General features: G+C 45.2%; 1 protein-coding gene across 1 annotated transcript in view; it reads left to right on the top strand.

The window, feature by feature from the left end:
• SH2D4B (SH2 domain containing 4B) overlaps positions 1 to 19,701 on the top strand; it is a 1,318,135-nt gene that overhangs the window by 49,326 nt on the left and 1,249,108 nt on the right. The window lies entirely within an intron of this gene.

The following is a 19,701-nucleotide window of genomic DNA, read 5'->3' as shown; positions in this document are numbered from 1 at the left end:
AGACTAAGTCAGTCCCCACACTCAGCATCCCTGCTTGCACGCCGTGTGACTGCCTGCCCCAAGACTAAGTCGCTCCCCACACAGCATCTCTGCCTGCAGTCCGCTTGACTGCCTTCTCCACCACCACCAACAGGATCCAGGACTCCAGGCGGATTCCTGAATTTTTAAGGCCGCTGCTAGCAGCGACCGCTAACAAAACCAATAACAATTTTTTGTGTGTACATGCCCGCCTATTTTTTCTGGCTGCACTGCAGCTGCAACAACAAAACAAAAGCATGTACATGTGTCAATTCTCCTTCGTGAGAAATTGCTCTGCAAAAGTGCTTAGAAAAGCGCTTTATAAAAAATCGCAACACGCAGGTAAGCGCCATCAGCTGCTAAAAATAATCACGCTCAAAATCGCAAAGTGCTGGTGTCAGCAATTGCGATTTTAGATGTGAACAAGGCCTAATAGGGAATTAGCAGAAAAGTCCAGATTTCCAATGAGCTTACATCCATCAGAAGGTATACAAAAGATCTACCTGGATTTCACATAAGGCTCGGTCCACACTTGTCCAGTTGCAGATCGCATACCGCTTCAAACAGATCAGTTTTTCAAGAAACTGAGGCAAAACTGATCAGTTTTTAAAAAATGTTGTCCTTTTGTAGCATACGTTTCCAGTCTGTTTAAACGTATGCCCTTTCTTCATGTGTGTTTCTATTGGATTAGAGATGATGTTGAGGGAAGGAGCAGGCAGTAGGCAATCCTTTTTTGCCTCTGTTTTGTGTGCAAAAGTTATCTGTGTAGAGGGAGATCTGTGTTTGTGTTGCCTTTAACTACCCCTCCGTGTATCCGTGGTCCGTGAAAAACCTGCAAATCCAGACTCTCCGTTCAGTTTTTCAAAACGGATCCCGCGGATCCATTTTTTAAAGTGTGTGAAGATGACCACTATTTTAAACATTGGCATCTGTGGCTCCAGTTTTGATCCAAGCCAAAAGGCGTAGCCACGGATACGTTTTTTTTTAACAAATGTGAACCGACCCTAACACTGTACTTTTAATTCATATATCAGTGTATAAAGCATAATGTTTTGGTCTCCAAGAACAAACACCATGCTTTATATACTGTGATATATGAATTAAAAGCACAGTTGCTGCAAATCCAGGTGGCGGCCCCTATTTATGTTAACAACCAATCACAGTAGCTAGTTGATAGAATGACAGTGACTAGTTTTTGCCAGTCACCTATGTGATAAAGGCCTAAGGATCTCCTCCTTTAATTCATGTAGGTATTCTTCCTGCTGACATATTTCACTTGGTCATAGGATAATGATGCCAGGCAAGCCTCATTTATAAGAATGGGGCAACATGGGCGGGCGGTGCATCATTGGTCCTCAAAAGTTCAAAGATGTTGCTAAGGTAGAGGTTTGTTTAGCTCACCTGTGATTGGCAGCTGTCCAAAAGAGTGGGAGATCAGCTATCCAATGATTGACAGAACTGGATCTCCTCACTCTGCCTGAGGTGCAGCAAAAAAAGTTTTTTAATCTCAGGGCTTCCCTCTATAAGAATACATTTAGTGGAGTTGGGAAATGAGCTCTGAAATCATGTGAAGCAACGATGGTCTTAGCTTTTCACAGGGTTGATCAAATGCAGAAGGTCAATGATTGATACCTGTCAACCTAAAAAATTACTGAATATACTCAACTACAAGTCGAAAAATTTAGGTCTGATGTACTAAAGACAAGTGGGAGGGGGCGACTTATATTCGAGTCAGACCTAAATTTCTGATTTATAGCTAGGTATTAAAGTGTCCCTCTGCTATTCCGCCCCATTTTGGCTGCCTGAAATGCTGCTCCCCCGCCGGATCAAGTGCCTCTATGTACTTACCACCATTCTGGCTGCCTGTGATGTGGCTGTGGATCAAGTGCCCTTCTGGATTCACTGGCCACTGATTGCTGTCCAGCTGCAGTAGGTACTGTTGTTTTGGTGCCCACGATCAATATGCACAGCCTTGACACGTCTTCAGTGGCTGCCACAACTGTCAGCACTGCGCAGCGAGATACGAGGTACAGTGCTGTATCTTGCAGTGAGGCCAACCACCACCAAGCCTGCTCCCTCCACCACCATCAAGCCAGCCATCTTCTCCCACTGCAGCCAGAGGGCATCCCCTTCCTGCAAGGACCCAGCCACAGATGCCCATATTGTCCAGATCACCTCAACACCCGATCTGCAGCTCCCAACAAACTGGACTGCCTCCATTTGTGGACCCAGCCACCCATGAGGCTGCACAAAAGAGGCTCTAATCCTTCTGCTGTGCAGTGTCGGAGCAGAATAACAGGTATCAGAACCATAGCAAAATATCAAGCAATTAACCCCTCATGGTCTGCAAGCATCTTCCAAACACTGTGCTGCTGTTAATGGTATGTATTAACACATTAAAATCATTACAGCGTTGGGAAGATGCATGGAGATCATGAAGGGTTAATTGTTCCATGTAGTTTGCCTCATACATGTGTAAATACAGTATACAAAAATGTTAGTGTATCTGGTGCATCTGACAAGGTGACTGCAGACAGGGCACTTATACTTGCGACATATACTTGAGTCATCATAAATATCCAGCTTAGGGGATACGATATTTGGGTCGGCTTCTACACGTTGTATTTGTGTATTCATGGTAATCAAGCTGTCATGTAATTCATCATTACCTGTGTGAGTCTAAGTATCCTTAAAGAGACTCTGAAGCCAGTGAGATAGCATTTCATTAGTGTAAAGCACCTTACATAGTGCTAAAACGCCGCTATCCCGTGGCAAAACGAGGGGTCTTTACCCCCAAATCCCATACAGTGCAGCCTAGTAGTTGTAGTATGGTTGTGTGTGTATTCTTTTTTCCTTTTATGTTATTGCTTTATTTTCTTTTATTGGGAATGCAAAGATTATACTTCTTACTTCTGTACTTCTTAAAAAATACTGCTTTATCTATTCTAGTCCTACAAGACCTTTCCTCTATCACAGTGATATTATCTGCTTGATTATTATTCTGTGTACCAACCAGTTTGTACATGATGACTAAATTGTTAACACAATGCCTTTTTTATTATCCTTGTACAATCGTAGTTATTGTTACTATTGCAATGCAGTCTTCAATAAAAAGAGTAAAAAAAAAATAGGATTACAAAAATAAAAATAAAACTTGTGCTTTAAGGAAAAAAAAAAAAGAGAGACAGTGCCCTCCATGTCTCATTCTGACAGGTCTCCTTAACCCTCCTGGCGGTAAATTCCGCCAGGAGGCAGCGCGGCAGTTTTTTTTTTTTAAATCATGTAGCGAGCCTTCGGCGATCTCCAATCAGGAAATCCTGTTCACAGAACGGGATTTCCTGGAGGGCTTCCCCCGTCGCCATGGCGACGGGGCGGGATGACATCACCGGCGTCAGCGACGTCGTGACGTCATTGGGAGTCCCGATCCACCCCTCGGCGATGCCTGGCACTGATTGGCCAGGCAGCGCACGGGGTCTGGGGGGGCGCACGCCGCAACGTATAGCGGCGATCGGGCGCGGGGCGGCGGCGATCAGTGTGCTGGCGCAGCTAGCAAAGTGCTAGCTGCGTCCAGCAAAAAAAAAAATTAAGAAAATCGGCCCAGCAGGGCCGGAGAAAACCTCCTGCGCGGCTTACCCCGAACTACGTTCGGGGTTACCGCCAGGAAGGTTAAAAACAAGTTTAACCTCTTGACGACCAGCTAACGCCGATTGCCTTAAACTGGTTGTCGGCGGGTTACCATGGAAACGGCCGCTCGATCGAGCGGCCTTTCCATGTCAGTTCACGGAGGGTGTCTCCGTGAACAGCCGTAGAGCTGCCGATCGCGGCTCGCCGGCAAAATGTAAACAGGCGGGGAAGAAATCCCCGCTGTTTACATCATACGGCGCTGCTGCGTAGCAGCGCCGTAAGGCAGATCGGCGATCCCCGGCCTCTGATTGGCCGGGGATCGCCGGCATATGATAGGCTGAAGCCTATCCTTCAATGCACAGGACGGAAATCCGTCCTGTGCAGCTCACAGGGGGAGGGAGAGGGAGGCAGCGGCGAGACGGCGGAGAACGCTGCGGAGGGGGGCTTTGAAGAGCCCCCCCCACTAAGCAAATGCAGCCGGCGGTGATCAGACCCCCCCCAGCAGGACATCCCCCTAGTGGGGAAAAAAGGGGGGTAGTCTGATCGCCCTGCTGCACTCCTGATCGGTGCTGCGGGCTGTAGAGCCCACGCAGCACCGATCATTGAAAAATCCCCTGGTCGGCAAGTGGTTAAGACTTCCAGTTCCGGCGCCCGGGTGATGGGAGTGTGAGCGAGAAGCTCCGCATACCGAGGCACTCACAAAAGTCTGCACGCCCCACAAAATGCCCCCGTTCTGCCCGCTGGAGCTGAAGGACAAAGCCCTGACACCCCTGCAATAAATTACCCCACTGATGGACCGTTATCTGCTGCGGTCGGCACCTCGGAAGACCCAGCACACGGAGGAGGAGGCCGGCAAGATGGCCGCAGAGACATCCCCAGCACATGAGACGCAGAGCCAGTCTCCAGAATGGGAAGCCTCCGCGCGGCAGGCGACGGACTGGGAGGCAGATGAAGCTTCCCTTTCTCAGCAGACAGGTGAGGGAGGTGGGCTGTCTTTGGATTACAAGAGGCTGGCAACAGAGGTGGCAAAGCAGCTTGCTCCAGAGCTGCAGGTCACATTACAGGCCACTCTAGACAAATCAATTCAGGACATACGCAGTAAGCTTCAGAATCACAGCAAAAGGCTGGACCAGGCTGAACATAGAATCCAGGCCATAGAAGATGAGGGGGTCAAAGAGGGCAAGAATTACACAAAATTGCTCGAGGAAAACAAACAATTCTGCGACAATCTACAAGATCTTGAGAATCACTCACGGCGAAATAACTTAAGACTGGTGGGTCTACCAGAGAGCATAGTATCTGCTGCATTGCGTGAATTATGTATAACCACAATACCAAAAGCACTGGGCTTTAAAAGGCCCTTAAAAGTTGAGCGTGCTCATAGAGCTGGTCCTCCACAAGCAGATAACGATAAACGCCCCCCTCGGCTAGTTCTTGCCAGGTACCTGGACTTTGCGGAAAAAACTGATCTCTTGCGGGCCTTTCGTGATCAAGGACACCCGATCGAATACCAAGGAGCTAAAATACGTCTCTTTAATGACTTTTTGGTTGAAGTCTCCAAAAAGCGCCAGTTGTTTAATCCTGCATGTGCAAAATGCGTGAAAAAGAACTGGAAATTTGCCCTACAATATCCAGCTATTCTGCGGGTCACCGATGACACTAATACCACTCATACATTTACTACTCCAGCCGAAGCAATGTCCTTTTTGAACGATAACTCTGACACAAGTGCTGGCTAGTAGCTATCGAGCTAGGTGACTTTTATACAAAGGTCGGGCAGTAGGGGGTGCTGTTGCACAATGAACAAAAATACAAGCATTATAGTTATTTTAGATAAGAAGGTTATGAGTTATTCTAGATAGAAGACCTGTGCATTTTATAACCTTTTCCGTCCTAGGCATTTCTTATTATGCTAGCACTAACTAAAAGCCTTAAGAAAGGGAGGGTCTCGGTTTTGGAGCTGTGAGGGATGGTCGTCATCCGGGGGAAAAGTGAAGTCATGAACAAATGTTTTACTTGCTGTTATGGTTTTTTCTTTATGATGCTCTTTCTTTGTAGCTATCCATTCTCTTTTAAAAAGCAAGGCAATAGACTCCTAAAAAGGAACCTAAAGCCAAACAAAAAAAATGAGATGAACTCACCTGGGGCCTCCCTCAGCCCCCTGCAATAGCAGCATAGGGGGCGATATACAGGCTGGGAACGTGAACAATCACTCGCGTTCCCATGCCTGTCGGCCGGTGACGTCCAAACCGGAAGTGTTCGCCGGCGGGTCCAGAGGCATCGGAGTGGAGCTGCGAGGGCACCGATCGGCTGCAGGGGGCTGAGGGAAGCCCCAGGTGAGTTCATCTCCTTTTTTTTGTTTGGCTTTAGGTTCACTTTAAGGGTCTAGGGTCAAAAAAGAGAAAGGAAGAGAATTTTGGGGCTGATTATGGGGTATTGATCATCTTCGGTTTCCTCTGTTTAAAGTTATCTCAAAAATTTGATTATTGTATAATAAGGTACAACTCTAGGTTGAAATGTCTCTGTGTATAACCTCTTGGAATGTTAAGGGGCTTCGTTCCCCAGGTAAACGGTCTATAGTGCTACGTCACTTGAAGAAGTTGAAGTCAGATATAGCCTTCCTTCAGGAATGCCATTTATCTACCGAACAGTTCAAATTTATGAAGAAGTCATGGGTGGGTCAGGTATATGGGTAGTCAACGAAAGGCCGTAAAGCTGGGGTCCTTATTTTATTGCACAAAAATCTGCAAGGGGAAGTTTCAAATGTAACTTCAGACGAAGAAGGCCGTTGGGTAAAGCTCCAGCTAAACTTAGCAGGGGAAGCTATTACACTATTCAATGTTTATGCACCAACTGAGGAAGACAAATCCTTTTTTACCTCCTTATTGTCAGCTACATTGTCTTCAGGCCCAGTTAAGATAATACAAGGAGGAGACTTTAATGCTCTCGCTAGCACTCATGAGGATAGGTCTTCAAAACTTCATCCTAGCCCCCTAACGCTCTCCAAGTCAGCACTATTTCAAGATTATTTACAATCATCCACTTTAAACGATAGCTGGAGGCTGCTTCATCCTGATGGAGAGGAGTTTTCTTTCCACTCAGCACCACATAATGTCTGGACGAGATTAGATTATTTTCTTATTTCCCCACAGGCCATGCCACAAGTCATCAAGGCTACCATCTCTGACCTGGTTATATCTGACCATGCACCGATCCAAATTGAATATTCCCCAATAATCCCTAGAGGGACAGATATTATCTGGAAATTCCCTTCTTATTTATATGAAGATGAGGGGTTCTCTCAGCTTTTACTTAATTGGTGGTGGGAGTACAAAGAGGAAAATAAAGAACATGTTAAGGATATTTTCCTATTCTGGGAAGCGGCCAAACCTACCATTAGGGGTAAAATCATTAGCTACATTGCAGGAAAACGTAAGCAATCTCATGAAGCATATACCAAATCTCTGAACGATTTACGTTCTGCACATAAAGCATATCTAAATAATCCCACTCCAGAGTTCAGGATGAAGTGGCTGAAAGCTAAATCTATTTCAGACGCAAACTTTAAGAGCAGGGAAATGTACGTAAAATCTTATAAAGATGTATACTATTATAAATTCAGTAACAAAATGAGCACTCTACTGTCAAAACTGGCTAAACCCCCCTTTCAATTAACCGTAATTGCATCGCTGCCCTCTCCCTCAGGCCAGATTATAAACAACCCTAAGGAAATCAACTCTTGCTTCTGTGTATTTTATAAAACCCTATACACAAATTCAGCTGGTGACGGATCATTAGAGAAAAGACTAGCCCTATTAGCTAAAATTCCACTTCCCATACTCTCTGAAGATGAGTTGTCTGAACTGAATGCTCCAATTACGGAGGGAGAGATTAGTGATGCCATAAAGCAACTAAAAAACAGGAAATCCCCAGGCCCAGATGGGTTTACCCCCGAATTTTATAAACTTTTGCGTCTGGAATTGATTCCTTACTTGAAATCCCTATTTGATAAAATTTTAAAAGGAAAATATCCGAACTCTGCAAATGTGACCTATATAAAACTCCTTCTCAAACCAGGAAAGGACCCCATGCTACCAAGCTCTTATCGACCAATTTCTATGATCAACCAAGATTTAAAGCTACTCTCTAAAATTGTAGCAGATCGGCTTGCAAATATTTTACCTAGGCTGATCGACCCAAATCAAGTAGGCTTTATACGGTACCGAGCGGCAGTGGCCAATATACGCAAACTTTTACTGGTACAAGACTATGTAAAGGCCTACCCTAAATCATGTAAAAATAGCGCAATTCTTTTAATAGATGCCGAAAAGGCCTTCGATAATGAAGATTGGGGATGGCTGAATTTGGTACTGGACAAAATGGGCTTTAGTGGGTCAATGCGTAAATTGATTATGGCAATGCATACAGCCCCGGGAGCAAGGATATATACCCCAGGTTTTCTATATAACACTATAACCTTGGAAAAAGGGACTCGTTAAGGGTGCCCTCTGTCACCTTTATTATTCAACTTGGCTTTAGAACCAATAGCTAGGTTATTAGCAATAGAAAATGAAGGAATAGATATTGGGGGGGCTAAGGTGACACAGGCTCTGTTCGCAGACGACATACTTTTATTTATGAATGACCCTAGCACCCAATTGCCCCGGGTACTTAATGTGATACAGGAGATCAGGAACCATAGTGGTTTTAAAATAAATATCGCAAAGAGCGAGCTTATGTTTCTATCCCCAACAGCGCCTTTAATGGATAAATCCCAAATACCAGTAAAAATTTGCACTCAAGTTACTTACCTGGGAATAACGTTTCATAAAGACATTGGTCAACTCTATGCGTTAAATTACCAACCCCTCATCTCGGATATTAAAAGACAGCTGCTAAGTTGGGAAACATTACCTATAAATCTTATGGGTAGAGCGGTGCTAATAAAATCAGTTAGCTTTGGAAGGTTACTTTATCCTCTACAAACATTACCTCTGTTATTAAAACACTCAGACGTACAAATTCTTAATAGAGATTTTTCAAATTTTCTTTGGAAACGTAGGAAGGTCAGAATTGGACTCTCCAAGCTCCACCTTCCAAAAGAGTGGGGAGGGCTAGCTATCCCTAATATTCACTGGTATAACTTAGCTTGCCTAACCCGAAATATAAGGGATTGGATAAATGGCACTAGCTTTTACTCAAATTACACCCTTGAATCGTCTTTTGCAGAACCTTGGGACTTGGCAGGGCTAATGCATACCCCATTAAGAAATTTTCCCCCTAAAATTAAATCAAGCAGAACAGTCAGAGACACAGTAATAGCTTGGAAAGAAATTTGTAAATTGTTTCAGGTGCCCTACCGTGTGTCAAAATACATGCCTCTATGGGGCCACACTGGGTTTCAGACTAGTATCGCACATAGTGGTTTCTTGGATTGGCAAGAAAAAGGGATAAAAAGACTCTGGAATATCATTGACCTGAGAAAAAATAGATTAATGTCCTGCCTTGAGATCCGCTCAAAATATAATATTACCAAACACCATTTCTAATACTTTGGTCAGCTTCAGTCATATGTCTGAGATGAGGGAGGCAAATCACCGCTGATTTATTCCTTAAATGATTTTGATAAATTCCTTCCCCCACAAACTTCTAGGCTATCTTTATCAGCAATACAATCAAATTTACAGCAGATTCGCATCACCATTAAAGCTACCAATAATTTGGCAAGGTGGTCGAGGGATATTCCGGGGGAGGATATGGAAAAAAAAATCTTGGAGGAGTACCGTGTGGCTCATAAATTGATTTTAGGGGAAAACTGGAGAGAATCACAATTAAAACTTATTCATAGAGCCATATACGCGTTCAATATAAAATATAAAGTCCCCCCCCCCTCATTACTTCCATGTATGCCCCAAATGTACTTTTCCAGAGGCGGATCTGTTCCACTGTCTATGGACATGCCCAGCAATCTCAACTTTCTGGGCTAAAATAGTAAATTATATGGATACAATTTGTAAAATTAAACAGGAAATAGATCCTCTTCTGATGCTATTTCATTATAACCCACCTCAACCTTCTTCCTCGGGAAGTCCCTCGGCACCTCAAGTTTCTATGTCCAAACTAGCACACTTAATATTAATGGCAGCCCGAAAGGTGATTCTCAACAAATGGATTTATCCTACTGCTCCTACAGTGTGGGATGTTAAGGAGGAACTCATTCATTTATTTAGAGTAAGTCGGTTGGACGCTCTAACGCATAAAGATAAAAAAAAAAACAAATCCCTCTTCAAAACATGGAGACAGTTTATATTGAAGTCCTTTACCAAGAAAGAACTAAACGAGATTGTGTCCCCTTTCAAAGATACTAAGTGGTACTTAACAGAGCAATTGATGGGCACATTGGGGAGATTGGAGGGGACATAGGAATAGTCCTATCAGTTAAAGGAAAATCGGAGATGGCAGGGGAGGGGGGAAGGTAGGGAGGGGTTGGGGGTTGAAAGGGTTTTGACCGGAATGTTTTCATATCCTAACAAAAGAGACGTAGTATAAAATGACAAGTTACTATACCTTATTTTGCCCTATGTGTACTGTGTCTTTACAATAAGGAAGTGAGATTATTGTATTTTTCTCTTGAAGCTTGATATTAATGCACTTCTGTATACAAGATCTCAGGATTGTTGGTCAAAGAAAAATTCAAATAAAGTTTGTTGTTAAAAAAAATAAATAAACAAGTTTAAGGTTATTTATATTAACCGCCTTGCCGGTCTCAAAAATCCGGCAAGGAGGCCGCGCCGCACTATTTTTACATTTTTTTTTTTAAATCATGTAGCGAGCCCAGGGCTTGCTACATGATAGCCGCTGAGTGGCGGCATCCCCCCACCCACTCCGATCGCCTTCGGCGATAAGAATTTGCAGGAAATTCCGTTGAGAACTGGATTTCCTGCAGGGCTTCCCCAGTCGCCATGGCGACGGAGCGGGATGACGTCACCGACGTCATGGACATCGGGACGTCACAGGGAATCCCGGGCCACCCCTCAGCGCTGCCTGGCCCTAATTGGCCAGGCTGCGCAAGGGGTCTGGAGGGGGGGGGGGGCGGCACAACGTTGCGGATAGCGGCGGATCGGCGGCGAGCGGCGGCGATCGGGTGTTACAAGCAGCTAGCAAAGTGCTAGCTGCTTGTAACAAAAAAAAAATTATGCAAATCGACCCAGCGGGGCCTGAGAAATCCTCCTGCGCAGGTTACCCCGAGCTGAGCTCGGGATAACCGGCAAGGAGGTTAAGCTGATGTCTTTAATATGTTCAGCTAAAATGATATGCAAAAAGCTTAGCCATGAATCAAAGCAGCATCATTTTAAATGTCTGGTTCTTATTTTGATACCATCAGTGACTTAGCGCACCTAATTTTCTGCCAAATATGTGAATGCAGCAACATTAAAAATACATTTCTAATTAACTTCTCCTACTCTGCTGCCAGTAGAGTGTCTGCTGCTCAGTGAACAGCTTCATTGCTCACAAAGACTAAACACATACATTAGCTCTGTGCACACACACGTCAGCTCAGATTTCCCACCTTTTGTTAAATATTGCTCCGGGCCATGACTTTTTGAACTGGCAACTTGGTTCAGGCATTAAATATTCACTGTTTGCTCCTATTGCTATGATTATTCTACAATGGCTCTTGGAAAATTTCCCCCAGACTCCTTTGTATAAAGGAAAGAAGATAGTCCTGGGGTGGTGAAAATGTTGACTGCATTAGAAGTTTCTTATTGTGTTTACAGGCAAAGCTAGGAAGCCATTTAAAGTACAAGACACTGAATATCACCTATAGAAACCTAACTTTCCATATTGTCTACATCACTGTTACTGTACTATACTGTAGAGATGACATATGCAAGAAGTGTCCAGTCCAATGGTTCTACCTAACCTGTAAAAATGGAGATATGGAAGCTGTCAATGATGAATATTACGAATGACCATACATTCCAAACTTGAGGCAATTTCTTGCCCCACATAGCATTTGATTAGTGTAAAACACCTTACATAGTGCTAAAACGCCGATATCCTGTGGCAAAACAAGTGGTTTTTACCCCCCAAATCCCCCTGCAAAATCCATGACTTTCTTGGTCGTGGATTTTGCTGCTCATGGAGGCAGAGCTATGAGCTGCAGCTCTACCTACATGTACACTCATCTCCACCTCTCCCCCGCCCCTCTCTGTGAAGGAAGAGTGAGAGGGGAGAGGCGGCGTTCAGCCAGGGTTGACGAGCTGAGAGGCAGAGCTACAGCCATTAGCTCTGCCTCAAGCAGGAAGCGCTCCCCGGTGAATTAATAGACTCAGCAGGCGGCCTTACAACTTATATTATCTGCGTTTGCCTTATTATAAAACGAGTCTGCCAGCATAGCTGGTACTCACGTGTCCTGTCAGGTTAGCAGGGACTCATCACCACCGGAACGGTATCCACGCTTGTAGATTTGGATGCGGTGGTTGGATGCGGCAATCTTGTTCAAAAAGTCGCGCTGACGGCGTTCCTGGGAGTGAGGTAAGCTGAAAAGGAGGGGGGAGGCGCAGGATGGATCGCTGCAGCCAGCACTGTCGGCGGGATGATGTCACCAACACATGACGCGTTTCGCCAATAGGCTTCCTCAGACATGTGTATGCATAGGCAGGGCACGTATCGTTCTTATACAAATTTTTTTTGATACCGCCCCCCTCGTACAAGTTACGTGGATATCTTTTGTAGTGGCTCCATGACGAGCATACTCCCTCAGGCCAGCATCTGTTTGATTATATCTGACTGCTGCGTCTGCCTGTATTGAGACTGTCTTTTAGTGTCACTGTCTGTCACTCATGTTAGGTATTGACTACTGCTGTTAGTTGTATATTTAGTACAGTAGTACTACTCCAGCCAGGCAGCATCTGTTTGTTTCTGACTGCTGCCTGTATTTTGTGAGTGTGACAGACAGCCTTAGTGTCACTGACTGTCAATCTTTTCTCAGTTAAAGAGACTCTGACGTCTCTTTTTTTCCTACTTTTGTCATATAATCCTGTTAAGCATTAATGCCCCAGTGAAATCGCCGCATCCCCGGGCCATGGCAGATGAATGATTTAATAGAGAGAAAGCGACCTGCAAAGTTCTATGACTTTGCAGGTCGCCGATCATGCTGCCCTGGCTTGCAGGGCTTTTCTTGCTGGAGAGGCTGAGCTTTGAGCTGTAGCTCTGCCTCTCCGCAATCAATCTCCACGGATCTCTGTCTCCTTCCTGCCCCTCTCAGTGAACGAAAACTGAGAGGGGCGGGGAGAGGCGGTGATCCACAGACATTGACTGCAGAGGAGGCAAAGCTACTTCACTTAGGCATTCATGCTGGACAGGATTATAAGACAAAAGCAGGAGAAAAAAGAGACTTCAGAGTCTCTTTAAGTGTTGTGCTTGTAGTTCATTCACTGTCACTGACCGTTTACGTGCAGTAAAGTAAACTACCGGTCATCGTTCGTGACTTGTTGTGAGTGACTGAGTGACTTGTTGTCTACTAGTTAAAAAATAAATAAATAAATAAACCCTTTCAATTTTTTTGGTCACCAACCCCTCTTTATTAAAGTTTACACCCTTTCCCACCATATATATATATATATATATATATATATATATATATATATATATATATATATATATATATGTGTATATATATATATGTGTATATATATATATATATATATGTATATATATATATATATATATATATATATATAGTGACAAGGTGTCACAGTGCTTTACAGAAAGGGTCTGGGAGGGGGTTTATATTTCACCCAGACTCCAGTGCTGTATTTTCTAAAAACTCCAGGAAAGTGTAGATTTTCTTCTATCTGCAAGTTATGTGGAAAAAGGAAATCCAGTTAGGGTCCTGAAGTTGGCCAGGGAAGAGCAGGGTGGGTTCCCTGGCCATCCGGTCCATTCCGGGATGTTTTCAGCCTGTGTTGTTACACAGGTGAGTTATTTAGTTTAGCAGGTCTGAGATTGGGTGGGGCTCTGCATTCAGTCTGACACCGAAGACTGAGAGGAAAGGAGCCCTTGGCCTGCTGTGTGCCGGTGAGAAATTACAGCTAATGTAAGTTGCTCTGCATTTGTTTCCTTTTGCTAAAAAAAGACTGTTTTTGTTTAGACTAGTTAGCATTACCTAGTGAGGTGTTTAGGAGCCAGACGGCTAGGATTTATTTTGTGTTTGTTTATTTTTGCTGAGCAACTAGCTAATAAAGCACAGGCATTGGCCTGCCTGCACTTGAACCTGCTGGAAGTATTCTTATTTCTGCACTCAAGACCCCCTGAGTGTGGGTAGCACCCCACAATTGGTGGAGGATGCAGGCACTAGGATCCGCTACAGTGTGCAAAGAATATCACTGCAGAAGCGTGGTGTAAAGACAGTAAAAGAAAAAAAAAATTTTTTTTCTTTTTGGCATGCAAATTATATGCACCTGAAATGCGTTTAGCACAACTGAGTGCAGCACAGCAGGAAGCCAACAATGTGCAGCGAGAGACAAATTCTCGACTTCAAGAAGCCAGTGACAGACAGCAGCAGGCACTCCAAGATGCGAATGTCAGGCACCAGGAAGCTCATCTGGAGACAGTCCGTCTTCTCAGTGCACAGATTTCAGCTCTGTCAGATGCAGCCGAGAGGGACAGGCTAGCCCAGTCACAAGCGGCTGAAAGGGACAGACAAGTATATGCTGAAGCAACAGCCGCACTAGCTGAGGCAGCGGAGCAGGACCGAAAAACTTTGCAAGAAGTTCTGCAGCAGCTGTCTCAAAGAAGTCAGGAGAATCTATCCGGTGGTGTTACCCCAGGGATTGTACGAGCAAGCCATTTCCTGCAGAAAATGACCCCTCATGACGATGTAGAGGCCTTTCTCCATACATTTGAACGCACAGCTCTGCGGGAGGATTGGCCCAAAACTCAGTGGGCAGGCCTGGTTGCTCCATTTCTAACTGGAGTGTCACAGAAGGCGTATTTTGACTTGACTCCTGAAAGTGCACATGATTACGATAAATTAAAGAAGGAGATTCTTTGCCGACTGGGCGTTACTGTAGCAGTTAGGGCTCAGCGAGTTCATCGGTGGTCGTATCAAACTGACACGTCTCCTAGGTCTCAAATGCATGACCTCTGCCACCTGGTACGAAAATGGCTACAACCAGAAACCCTGACAGCACCACAGATTGTCGAGCGTGTGACCATGGACCGTTTTCTCACAGCACTACCACACACCTTGAGAAAATGGGTCAGCCACGCAGATCCACAGACTGCAGATCAAATGGTTGAGATCATCGAACGATATCTAGCTGCAGAAGGGTATCTTGCAGGAGACAGACAGTCAGAAAGTCAAGGGCCAAAGAAGAGGCTGCCTGGGGCAACAGACAGGTATGCTGGAGCTCGGGGGTTCCGGAGTGGTCGACTGCAGCCTGAAAGAGGGGGTTCCGCAGCTGCTACAGCCCCAAGCTCGTCTGGACTACCTACCTGCTGGCGCTGCCGACAGCCTGGGCATATAGCCGCCAACTGCTCTTCCACTGCTGAGCCCATGGAATGTGACACAGCTCGGCGAGTGTCATTCTTTGCTCGCCCAGCATTTCTCTCTACCACAGGCACACATATGGCTGCTGTTAAAGTTGGAGGCAAGGCGGTACAGGCGCTGCTGGATTCTGGGAGTCTGGTCACGCTGATAGATGCCAAATTGATGGACACAAACCAGATCCTGGGACAGCAGGTTACAGTTCAATGCATCCATGGGGATGTGAAGACCTACCCAACAGCCATAGTGGAATTTGAGACCCATGTCGGGACTGCCTTTCATATTGTGGCTGTATCTGAGGCTCTAGCTTACAGTGTTATCCTGGGACGTGATTTCCCACTGTTCTGGAAGTTGTGGGAAGCTAAGTCTCTGGACTCTGCCAGCACAGGTGTTTTCCTAGAAGGAGACTCAAAAGCAGAGTTTGACTATGTGAGGGATGAAGTCCCAACTCCAAAAGTAGCTCCCCCGGAGCCTGATGATTTCCCTTTAGAGGTGTTTGCAGAAACATCAGGGGAGAATCTGGTGACACAGGAAGACGTTAACCTGCCAGATTTGGAATGCTCCCAAGACCAGTTTGGCACTGCCCAGTTACAGGACCCTACCTTAGCTAGAGCCTGGGAGAATATGACTGTGATTAATGAGAAAACACAGTCTGGGCATCTTGAGAGAGTTTTCCCCACTTTGCAGTTAACCATGACCTTCTGTACCGGGTAGATAATTTAAGTGGGGAGGTTGTTGAGCAACTGGTCGTACCTCAGTCACACCGCAGGGTGGTACTGGATCTGGCCCATAAGAATCCACTAGGGGGTCACCTTGCTACAGAAAAAACTCAACAAAGAATTCTGAGGAGGTTTTATTGGCCTGGGGTGTTTGCAGAGGTTAGGCGCTATTGTGAGTCTTGCCCAGAATGTCAATTGACGTCCCCTGCCCCTCATTACCGGGGTCCTTTGGTGCCTCTGCCCATTATAGAGGTACCCTTTGAAAGAATTGCCATGGATTTGGTAGGACCCCTGGTAAGATCGTCACGGGGAAATCAATACATCCTAGTGGATTTAGACTATGCCACCAGATATCCTGAAGCTGTACCTCTGCGAAACACCTCAGCGAAGCTAATTGCTAGGGAACTAGTTCATATGTTCGCCAGAACTGGTATCCCCAAGGAGATCTTAACAGATCAGGGGACACCTTTCATGTCGAAAGTAATGAGAGATTTGTGCAAGCTACTTGGGATAAAGCAACTAAGGACATCAGTCTACCACCCTCAGACTGATGGTTTGGTTGAACGCTTTAACAAAACTCTCAAAGGGATGCTGAAAAGGGTGGTCGAAGCAGATGGGAAGGATTGGGACTGTCTGTTACCTTACTTATTGTTTGCTGTGCGCGAGGTACCCCAGTCTTCCACTGGTTTTTCCCCATTCGAACTCTTGTATGGGCGACATCCTTTGGGGACTCTTGGATATAGCTAAAGAGTCCTGGGAGGAAGAGCCCTCTCCCCATCGGTCTGTGGTGGAGCATGTCCTACAGATGCAGGATCGCATTTCAGCAGTGATGCCAATCGTGAGAGAACATATGAGACAGGCTCAGGAGGCTCAAAGCCCCGTTTATAGTCAGGATGCCCGACTTCGGGTTTTTCACCCAGGGGATCGGGTATTGGTTCTTGTGCCCACTGCAGAAAGTAAGTTTCTAGCAAAATGGCAGGGGCCCTATGAAATCGTAGAAAGAGTTAATGATGTAAATTACAAGGTCTACCAGCCCAATAAGCGAAAAAAGGAACAGATTTATCATGTAAATCTGTTAAAAGCCTGGAAGGAGCCACCAGTTGCTATGGCGGCTGAGTTGCTTAGCATTCCACAGCAGGGAGGAATCCCTGATGTAAAAGTATCTGAAGCTTTGACGGGTCCCCAAGCTCAGGAAGTAAGGGAGTTCCTCCTTAGGAATTCTGATGTGTTCTCAGATAAACCTGGTTGTACCCATGTCATTGAACATGAAATTGTCACGGACCCTCAAAAGTGCATCCGGTTGAAACCATATAGGATACCGGAGGCCCGCAGACAGGCAGTGGCTGAGGAGGTGCAACGAATGTTGGACTTAGGTGTCGTTGAAAGGTCCCATAGTGAGTGGAGCAGCCCCATCGTGTTAGTGCCGAAACCTGATGGATCATTACGGTTTTGCAACGATTTTCGGAAACTAAATGACGTCTCAAAGTTCGATGCGTACCCCATGCCACGGGTGGATGAACTAATTGAGAGGTTGGGGCCAGCAAGATACATTACTACTCTAGATTTAACCAGGGGTTACTGGCAGATTCCGCTTACACCAGCAGCTAGAGAAAAGACGGCATTTGTCACCCCACAGGGCCTGTTTCAGTATGTTAGAATGCCGTTTGGGTTGCATGGGGCCCCAGCCACATTCCAAAGGTTAATGGATGAAGTCCTCAGACCACACCAACAATTTGCATCAGCTTACTTAGATGATGTGGTTATATTTAGCCAGGACTGGGAGAGTCACTTACCCAAGGTTCAAGCAGTGGTAAATTCAATCCGACAAGCTGGGTTAACAGCTAAGCCAAAGAAATGTGCCATAGGCCTTGAGGAAGCCCGGTATTTGGGCTACATTATTGGGAAAGGTCTCATTAAACCACAAGCCCAGAAGGTGCAAGCGATTAAAGAATGGCCCCAACCTCACACCAAGAAACAGGTCAGAACGTTCTTGGGTATGGTTGGGTACTACCAAAGGTTTATCCCAGATTTTGCCACTGTGGCTGCTCCACTTAAAGATCTAACTAAGGGGAAAAGCTCAGGGGGAATCGCCTGGAATAAGGGTGCAGACCTCGCGTTCAGCAAACTTAAGATGATCCTATGCAGTGAGCCCGTTTTGATTGCACCCGATTTTAAAAAAGAATTTGTGGTTCAGACGGATGCCTCTGATGTGGGTTTAGGGGCTGTTCTGTCACAAGCAGTGCATGGGGAAGAGCACCCCGTTATATATCTGAGTAGGAAACTGTCCCCAGCTGAGCGTAACTATAGTATCGTGGAACGAGAGTGCCTTGCCATTAAGTGGGCACTGGAGGCTTTGCGGTATTATTTGCTTGGCCGACAGTTTCGGTTGGTGACAGATCATTCCCCCCTAACTTGGATGTCTCAAGCCAAGAACAATAATGCGCGGGTAACTCGCTGGTTTTTGTCCCTACAAGACTTTAGTTTTTCAGTGGAACACAGAGCAGGAAAACTACAAGCCAATGCTGACGCTCTGTCTCGAACATATTGTATGGTTGGGAACAGTGTCCGACCCCACAGGCTCGAACAGAGGGGGGGGGGATATGTGACAAGGTGTCACAGTGCTTTACAGAAAGGGTCTGGGAGGGGGTTTATATTTCACCCAGACTCCAGTGCTGTATTTTCTAAAAACTCCAGGAAAGTGTAGATTTTCTTTTATCTGCAAGTTATGTGGAAAAAGGAAATTTAGTTAGGGTCCTGGAGTTGGCCAGGGAAGAGCAGGGTGGGTTCCCTGGCCATCCGGTCCATTCCGGGATGTTTTCAGCCTGTGTTGTTACACAGGTGAGTTATTTAGTTTAGCAGGTCTGAGATTGGGTGGGGCTCTGCATTCAGTCTGACACTGAAGAGCCCTTGGCCTGCTGTGTGCCGGTGAGAAATTACAGCTAATGTAAGTTGCTCTGCATTTGTTTCCTTTTGCTAAAAAAAGACTGTTTTTGTTTAGACTAGTTAGCATTACCTAGTGAGGTGTTTAGGAGCCAGACGGCTAGGATTTATTTTGTGTTTGTTTATTTTTGCTGAGCAACTAGCTAATAAAGCACAGGCATTGGCCTGCTTGCACTTGAACCTGCTGGAAGTATTCTTATTTCTGCACTCAAGACCCCCTGAGTGTGGGTAGCACCCCACAATATATATATATATATATATATATATATATATATATATATATATATATATATATATATATATATATATATATATATATATATATATATACAGTGGGTTGCAAAAGTATTCGGCCCCCTTGAAGTTTTCCACATTTTGTCATATTACTGCCACAAACATGAATCAATTTTATTGGAATTCCACATGAAAGACCAACACAAAGTGGTGTACACATGAGAAGTGGAATGAAAATCATACATGATTCCAAACATTTTTTACAAATAAATAACTGCAAAGTGGTGTGTGCATAATTATTCGGCCCCCTTTGATCTGAGTGCAGTCAGTTGCCTATAGACATTGCCTAATGAGTGCTAATGACTAAATAGAGTGCACCTGTGTGTAATCTAATGTCAGTTCAAATACAGTTGCTCTGTGAGGGCCTCAGAGGTTGTCTAAGAGAATATTGGGAGCAACAACACCGTGAAGTCCAAAGAGCACACAAGACAGGTTCAAGACAGGTCAGGGATCAAGTTATTGAGAAATTTAAAGCAGGCTTAGGCTACAAAAAGATTTCCAAAGCCTTGAACATCCCAAGGAGCACTGTTCAAGCGATCATTCAGAAATGGA

This window comes from Hyperolius riggenbachi, chromosome 10 (assembly GCF_040937935.1).
Source record: "Hyperolius riggenbachi isolate aHypRig1 chromosome 10, aHypRig1.pri, whole genome shotgun sequence".
Lineage (NCBI taxonomy): Eukaryota > Metazoa > Chordata > Amphibia > Anura > Hyperoliidae > Hyperolius > Hyperolius riggenbachi.
The sequence above is the reverse complement of the archived record's forward strand: the minus strand, read 5'-3'. Positions and strand labels throughout refer to the sequence as shown.